This window comes from Palaemon carinicauda, chromosome 18 (assembly GCF_036898095.1).
Source record: "Palaemon carinicauda isolate YSFRI2023 chromosome 18, ASM3689809v2, whole genome shotgun sequence".
Classification (NCBI taxonomy): domain Eukaryota; kingdom Metazoa; phylum Arthropoda; class Malacostraca; order Decapoda; family Palaemonidae; genus Palaemon; species Palaemon carinicauda.
This window is the reverse complement of record NC_090742.1, coordinates 49,553,132-49,562,414: the sequence shown is the minus strand read 5'-3', so window position 1 is coordinate 49,562,414 and position 9,283 is coordinate 49,553,132. Positions and strand designations below refer to the sequence as shown.

General features: G+C 34.6%; 1 protein-coding gene across 1 annotated transcript in view; it reads left to right on the top strand.

The window, feature by feature from the left end:
• Positions 1-3,518: 3,518 nt before the first annotated feature.
• Hsepi (D-glucuronyl C5-epimerase) overlaps positions 3,519-9,283 on the top strand; it is a 241,519-nt gene continuing 235,754 nt past the window's right edge. Inside the window, exon 1 of the mRNA XM_068392346.1 lies at positions 3,519-3,610. The gene's annotated coding sequence lies outside the window, so the exon portion shown is untranslated. The remainder of the gene's footprint in view (positions 3,611-9,283) is intronic.

The window sequence follows — 9,283 nt, the reverse complement described above, 5'->3', positions numbered from 1 at the left end:
ACCTTTGGAAACCGTATGCACATGATTTGACTTCTGACTTTTGACAGTGGTTAAGAATTTACGTTTTAGCTAAAAATGAATACTTACAGTATGGACATTAAAAACGTTTCTGGCAAAACTTGGGAATATCTAGTACGATTAGCTGGCTTCAAATCCACAAATTTTAGTGTGGCTTTACAATTCCTCCTTTGCTTAAAGCCAAATGAGTTTGTCACTGACTATCTAAAGTAAATAGCAACCTTCTGGTTGATGTATTTGATGTTTACCAGAGTATTGTAATGTCTGCAACCTAACCATCCTTTTGAGTTAAGGATTGGGTGTATGGAAGAGCCTATAGGTCTAGCTGCTGAGTTACCTGCTGTCATTAACTGGCTCTCCCTGGTCCTAGCTTGGAGGGGAATGAAACTTGGGGGGGGGATCATATGGATAGTATATCTGGTCAGTCTCTAGGGCTTTATCACTATCTCTTGCCTTTGCCATTCATTGAGCGTCTTTTAAACCTTACTAGCAGAAAATTTCTTAAAATCATTATTGAAATTGTAACTAATGTATTGCAATCTCTGCTGTTACTCGGAATAGTGTTCTCTGTTCATTGTCTTTTACATTATATATTCATGATATGTAGTTTGTCCTTTTATGCAAGCTGTTGCCAATGCAGTTAATGTTACTCTCTTCGCTTCGATCCCATCTCCTAAGTACAGAAGTTTGGTTGCTTCCTTGATCCATTTTCCTGAGTATACTGTACGTAATCAAGCTAAAGTTATTGCATGGCACAAGTTAATGGGGTTAAGTTAGATCTAAAAAAAAAAAAAAATTAGTCAAATATATTGGATTTACCTACACGTGCCATTTTTATTGATAGGTTTTCTTTAACAGCATGCAAATAATTTTCATTCTAAATCGCGTTCAGAAACGTGCCCCGTGTATTCTGGCAGTTTTTATTCCAAGTGTTAGCAGATCAAGGAATAGTCTTCCTAATATGATAGTTAAATCGGGGGAACTTCAGAACTTGCAAAGGCTTTTCTGCTCAACAGGTTAACATAAATCTCGTTTCATAGCCTGTGTAACGCTGTTACTGATCTTAATACATATTATAATATTTATAATTTGTCATTTATAGTTTATTTATTACTTCTCTATATCCTTCCCGCACCTTAGTTACTTTCCCTGTTGTACCCCTTGGGATTGTAGCATTCTGCTCTTCCAATTATGGTTGTAGTATGGCTTGTAATAATAATAATAATAATAATAATAATAATAATAATAATAATAATAATAATAATCTCTTCAATTGCGCTGTTAATCCGTAAAGTAAAAAGTCTTTGAAGGTTTCGGGAGAGAGCTGTATCCTGATGAAACGCTATGGTTCGTTTATTCTGTTATTTCTTTTAATGTTATTCGTCCGTCTGGTCTTCAGAGGCTGAATCTCAACTGTTGGACATAAACTTGAAGTTTATTAAATTTCCTAATAAACAATACTGACCTTCCTTTAGATTTAGATCTTTCCGAATCCTGACTACAGTATACCATCATTTAAGTAATACTAGATAGTAAGTTAATTCTATAAGTCTCTCCTGTTCTTATTTGAGGTATAATACCAAACAGTATTTCAGAAGTTTTATTACTGCTGGGAAAATATTGCCGAATAGTCGTCATAATTAGGTCATTTAATTGATGTAACTTTCCGGTATCAAAACTAAGTTGACCGAAAACTTTGTACATAATTAGTTTCTTATTATATTATGTATTTTTCATGGTTGTGTATTTTATTTGTTTCTTTTTTCCTTTTAAATAAAGTTTATGCTTTACTTTTCAATGTACGTTTTCGTACCAGGGCATTTTTTCCCTTTTTTACGGTGGACACTGGGTCTTTTAGTATTCACCTTTTCCAACTAGTGTTTCAGCTTGGCTAGGAAAGACAGTGGTTATAATAATTATATTAGTTAATGTGTGTGTGCGATAATGTATTATTTTGTTTATGTATATCGTTTTATTTTCAGTGTAACACCTGATAATTTTATTCTTCTACATATGGACGTTACAGCATTGGAATTGTTGAGTAGGTAACTTTTGAAAGCGGTAAGCAACAAGCGTTTTGTTGCCGAGATAGTGTGGCTGGGGGTGTCGTTTGAATGACAACTATTGTTTCCATGATTGACGCAATCAACCTGCACACTTCCTTTCCTCAGCCCCACACAAGCAGAGCAGTCGTTTTTGACGTTGCTTCCCCTTTCTCTTGGCTGACACCTTTGATGGATGCGATTGTTCATATTCACAATGTTTTCATTTTGCTGTGCTCATGTTCGTGGTTATGCAACGTTACTGGAAGCTTTTTGTTCATTCTTCCTCTGACGCCCTCCATCCCTCGGGTGTTCTTCGCAAAAGCTTTTTCCAGTAGAGAGTAAAGTCTCTTCTTTAAATCGAGAGAGGACAGTGTTAAAAAGGATTTTCAAGTTTTTTATCGTAAAACCTAGGGTATTATCATCCTAAAAGGATTTACATTTTTAATGGAGAATTGAATTAAATATAGAATTTTTCATTATTTGATATTTTATTTAGCATACCTTGCATATATGCTTTTATTTGCAGTTATTTATAAAAAAAATGTGTCTTGAAAAGATGCTTTGTATATGATACCTGTAAGTGGTTAAATATACAGTATAAGGGTTGCAGTCAAATGTAGTGGTACTTTTATCAAGTCAAATATATATTTTATATATCAGTACTAGAGATCTATGCCAGTAAAATTAAGCAAAAACAAACTTTTTATGTTGTCTTTGAAATTATACCTTTTGAGCAATGTTAAGTGTGATATATAAATGGAATTCAAGGTCATCTTTTTAATTAACCACTTTCATTGATGTTTTTAATCACGGTATTAAAGTCATTTGCTTAGGAACAATATGAAGATGCATTGGGAACTTAAAAGCAAGGACATCAGTGTGACTAACAAGTGAGAAGTGTGACCCACGTTGCTCTTGCACTCAAGTTCCCCCTAAATTTAGTTATGCGGCTGTTAACATTGAGTTCTAGGGCTGTCATGGAAATTTGGTTGTTAACATTGTGGATTGCTTGATGTTCACAGATGATACGTTTTTAGTTTATGATAATAAAGGGAAACTTTATTTGTGGTGAAAGTGTTTTAAAGACTTTATAAGGAAAGGGAAAGTGCACATCAGAAGGAGTATGATTATGAGGGTAAATAAAACAAAGGAAGGTGGAATAATGAATTGTAGTGCGGGAATTCAAGAAACCAATGATTAAAAGATGAGAGAACTTGTGAATTAGAGAACAGGTGAAACAAGGAAGATAACGGGATATGTATTATATTGATTGCAGATGTTGAATCAACTCTATTGAAATCGTGCTTAGATTTGCAAAGCAATTAAAGGTTGAAGTTGTTGAAATCAGTTATTATACTACCTATGTAATATTATGAAAGGTGACAGGGTGAAGAACGTAACGAGTTTTAACATAGTGATAAGATGGAAATAAATGTTGCTTGTTGTCTTTTTTTCAGAGGTGAGTCTGTCGTCAGATCTTCCCACGCAGAGCGCAACTTGAAACTTTACTTCATTAGGGGACTTTGAGCTGTTCACACTTGGAGATGGTTCGTACACTTTTGATGTTTGCTTTTGTACAATGTATGTGCATGTTTTGTATCTTTATTTCCAGGCTGACATAAGCTTTTTATAGTTAATATAATAAATCTGTTTTAATGTTGTTAATGTTTTTAGAATATTTTATTTCAACTGTTTATTACTTCTTGTTTATTTATTTCCTGATTTCCTTTCCTCACTGGGCTATTTTTCACTGTTGGAGCCCTTGGGATTATAGTATCTTTCTTTTCCAACTAGGCTTGTAGCTTAACTAGTAATAATAATAATAATAATAATAATAATAATAATAATATGTAAAGTACAAACATGCATCGATAACTTGACTCTATCAATGTTATGAAAAAAGGGATTCTTCATGTCTTTGTAATACTATAATAAATTTATGTAGTTTATTAACTATTTTGAATGGTTTATTTGATAAAGAATATAATTTATGCTTAGTTGTGAACATTTAGCAACACACCTGTCTGCCTGCAGTTAAGCATATGAAATATTGGTTTGCTTGAAATTTTAGGGTGAGTTTTTCTAGATATTTATGGTTTATGATATAAGTGGTTAGCTAGATGGAGCTACAGAACGATATATGGGACGCGACTTCCTGCTCACCTACTCAAATGAATTAATATCGCGTTTTGAATGAAATACAGAACTTTCAGCGTAGATGGTATTTGATGCTTGATCGGTACCGAATGTGATGTCGTTTGCAGGTCCAAGTGCTTGCTATTCGTTCCAGTGTGGGCAAATGACGGTTTCTCTATATCCATATTCCCATACATTTGGTTTTCTACCTGGAGAGCCATAAAACGGTTTCCAGAAATCTGTTTGTTACCATGAAGGATTTTAATTCGGAACTTTATTACAGAACCGTATTAGAGAAAAAGGTTAGCAAATCTTAGAATAAAGTGACCTTATGTATGGCCTATTCCATCATTGTTTGGGTCTATCACGGTTTGAGAGAATACATAATTGCACTCATGATTGGGACAGTGTTGGAAATTATATTTAAAAAATCGTTGATATTTTGGATGTTATTAGATGAACGTTGCGGTGATACAGAGTATCTATTACAGACAAATCTTTGCCTATCCACCAGAGAACACATGAACATTACAATATTTTTTTATGTAATATCACTTATCTACTTTAATAGTTTAATGGTTTAAAGCCCGCTCATGAATGGCAGAGGCAAGGGACGGGGATATTGCCCTATCAAGCAGGACAATGCCCTAGAAACCGACCATATATAAATATGATCAGCGCCTAAGCCTCCTCTCCACTCAAGCTAGGACCAGGGAAGATCAGGCAATGGCTGCTAATGACTCAGCACATAGACCTATAAGCTCCCCCAAGCCCCCTTCCCCCCCCCCCCTTCCTTATCTCACAAAGATGGTGAGGCTGCAGCAAATCTTTGCCTATCCACCAGAGAACACATGAACATTACAATATTTTTTTATGTAATATCACTTATCTACTTTAATAGTTTAATGGTTTAAAGCCCGCTCATGAATGGCAGAGGCAAGGGACGGGGATATTGCCCTATCAAGCAGGACAATGCCCTAGAAACCGACCATATATAAATATGATCAGCGCCTAAGCCTCCTCTCCACTCAAGCTAGGACCAGGGAAGATCAGGCAATGGCTGCTAATGACTCAGCACATAGACCTATAAGCTCCCCCAAGCCCCCTTCCCCCCCCCCTTCCTTATCTCACAAAGATGGTGAGGCTGCAGCAAATCTTTGCCTATCCACCAGAGAACACATGAACATTACAATATTTTTTTATGTAATATCACTTATCTACTTTAATAGTTTAATGGTTTAAAGCCCGCTCATGAATGGCAGAGGCAAGGGACGGGGATATTGCCCTATCAAGCAGGACAATGCCCTAGAAACCGACCATATATAAATATGATCAGCGCCTAAGCCTCCTCTCCACTCAAGCTAGGACCAGGGAAGATCAGGCAATGGCTGCTAATGACTCAGCACATAGACCTATAAGCTCCCCCAAGCCCCCTTCCCCCCCCCTTCCTTATCTCACAAAGATGGTGAGGCTGCAGCAACCAAAGGAACTAATGAATTTGAGCGGGACTCGAACCACAGTCTGGCGATGACCAGTCAGGGACGTCACCACATTGGCCACCACAGTAAAAACAGTGTAACGCATGGAAAATTAATTAAAGGTAAATACCCTTAAATGTTTTTTGATAATAGAATTGGGAAAAGAAAGGACGCTCCTCTAATGAAGATTGAATTAATGAAATGAAATTCCTTAACAGAAGGAACAAATCTCAGCAGCACTCCAGATTAATTTCGACACTGTACTGTAGGTGACTCGAACCTTTTCAGATTACTGATGGTTTTTTGCCTCTTTCCAGCATCCTGAATGAAACCTTTTCAAATGCTTAGGGCTACGATCTATCAATAATATTGCAGAGGTTTTACTCCTATATTCCATCGCAGCTCGGAAACCAACCAACGGCTGGGGCTTAGAATCCGACAGCTTCATAATCCGCATGATCTTTTTCCAATTATAATTGAAGTCTTTTGCACGTAATAATATCTCGCCATATTTAAAATGGGTGACAGCGAAAGCTAGAACAATAACACTTATTGAAATATTGAATTGTCCCGAACCGACAGAGTAAACTTCTTATAGAAACTAAGGAGTACAATTGGTAATAAATTCGATCTCCTAAAAGAAATATATTTCACGGATATTTTTGCGCGAGTTAGATTGAACGAACTTGTACAGTACGTGCCTTTGCTGGAAAATAGTTTATGTTAACATCAACGATTAAGCAATCTATATAAATAAAGATGTGTAGAGTAATGAAGTCATGATTCATATAAAAAAGTCCGTTAATAGATTTAGTAAAACATGTCACCGCGAAACCATGCATTGTGTTATATCTTGTTTTGTAGGTGTTTTAATTCTAATCAAATTTTGCGTCAAATATGTGAGGAGGTAATACTAGCTTTTAGCTTTTCATTAAAGATAAAGCTAATTAAAATTCAAATGTAATATTTACCAACCCCTTGAATATTTAACGAATCTTTCATGTTGTCGAAGATGGTAATTATTCCCCATATGACATCTGGGATAGTTATAAGGGCAAGGTCAATACAAAATATCACTTATGAAATTTAGACGATGGTCCCAAGAGAAACTAATCAAAACCAGAGTTAAAAGTAGGAAAAAATGCGATCTTTCCCTAAGGTAATTGTCAGACCTAGGACATTTTTCAAGTCTTCTCAGATTTCAATGTAAGGTAAGCGCAAATTCTATTCAAATCACGAAATTGGTTGCACAAGAGGCAATTGATTTCTTTTTGACGCAGAAATCTGATATTCTCTGTTATAAATGAGCAATCAAACCTGTACAAGGACGAACAATTAGAGGCTTTTAAAAGATTTGTTTTTGAGATTAAACTTACAAAATAAATGATTTTTTAAAGTGACGGGTCCGTCAAATCGGATACATGTTTTTGGTTAACTTCTTAATTTTTCTTTATTTTATAGAAATAGGTTAGATTGCTTACCTCCTCAATTCCCCTCCCCCCCCCCAAAAAAAAAGTAGAGATAAGACTATCTGGCACCAATTGTGCGAGTGGGCCTTTAGGTTATAACTGAGAGGCGGAGTGGATGCAACTAGATTTATTTCAATAGATAGCAAGTTTATATACAAGAGTTTCCGGGCAAGAAAAAAACTCAAACAGATCTATTCATGTAAAGGGAGGCTTAAACAGGTTATTATCAGTGGGGGAGAGCGAGATATAAAAAAAAGAAAATACAGTTACTGTGTACGAGCGTGTGTGAATTCTTTACTTTTGGATGCTAGATCTCAGCTTTGTCCATTATCATCTAGCCTATAAATAGTTTACTGTGTCATTATAACCTATGTCGAATAATCGTTTTTCTCATTAATCTATCTATTAATTTCGTGTAACCGAAGCAATAAGAAAATGTGGATATTTCGTTATTCCATCTCTGTGAAACTTCATGTTTGTTTGCCATCGGAAAAAAACAAATGATAATTAAAGTAATTTTCTTATATCAGAGAAAATGAAGAACCTTTGCTGTAGGGACACTCCAATTATCTCTATGGCTCCAATTGAATTGGAGAAGGCTTGTCCGGCACAAAGAGAGGGGAAAGTTTTATTTCTTTTGCCCTGGGAAATAAAGGATGACTACAAAGAATATGAAGTTGAACTGCGAGCATTCACAAAAGTACTCTCTCTCTCTCTCTCTCTCTCTCTCTCTCTCTCTCTCTCTCTCTCTCTCTCTCTCTCTCTCATTTGTCTGGTAAAGATCAAATAGAATGTACAGTAGCCTAATTACGTCACCTTATGCAAGATGTTTTGTGCACAATGTACTGAGTTTCAAACTACACCCGGTAGTCAGACTTCGTATCTAAGGATGGCTTCTCTAAAATATTCATATGATAACATTATGCATCGAATTATCTGAAATAAAGAAAATCCCGTATTGTTCACAACAGGATTACCATCACAAAGATATTATTATAACTGTGAATAATGATCATGCAATATATATATATATATATATATATATATATGTGTGTGTGTGTGTGTGTGTATATATATATATATATATATATATATATATATATATATATATATATATATATATATATATATTCAAATATGAAAAACACGTCTAAGTGTGCAAAATTTATCATTAATTGAATGCCAAGTAACAAACTACCAATTGGCTACGATGGTGAAGATGGGTTGATTTCAATTCTAAGTACAAAACACCTGAATTCGACAGGTATAAGTACAGAAGAATTGTCATTGACTTTTATCTTTCTTCGTGGCCAAGTGGTTTAGTCACTGTCTGTACAAGCTTGCCGACCAGGGTTCGATTCCCGGCCGGACACAAGCTCTTGTCTTTGTGTGATTTCGCCTGGGGCTCTGATCCCGAGGTCGTTAAGAGAATCCAGACATTAATGTATCAAAAATATATATGGCTTATTTGAATATGAAAAACACGTCTAAATGTGCAAAATTTATCATATATATATATATATATATATATATATATATATATATATATATATATATATATATGCATATATATATATATATATATATATATATATATATATATATATATATATATATGTGTGTGTGTGTATATATATATAGATATAGATAGATAGAGAGATAGATAGATAGGTAAATAGATAGATATTTAGATAGGTAGATAGATCGGAAGATAGATATTATTATTATTATTATTATTATTATTATTATTATTATTTGCTAAGCTACAACCCTAGTTGGAAAAGCAGGATGCTATAAGCCCAGGTGCCCCAACAAGGAAAATAGCCCAGTGAGGAAAGTAAACAAGAAAAAATAAAATATCAATATTAAAATATATATTTCCCATATAAACCATAAAAACTTTAACTAAGAAAAAAGAGGAAGAGAAATTATATAGCATAGTGTGCCCGAGTGTACCCTCTAGCAAGAGAAGTCTAACTCTAATAGTAGCTTTTCCAGGATAACGCCACATGAACCTCACGAGAGTGTGTAAATGATAAATTTTATGATTAAAATAGAGTACCTTTTTTTCATGGTACATAATTGTTGCTAAAATAGATATTGTTAGTTTTGATAAATATTTATTTCAAGGTAAGAT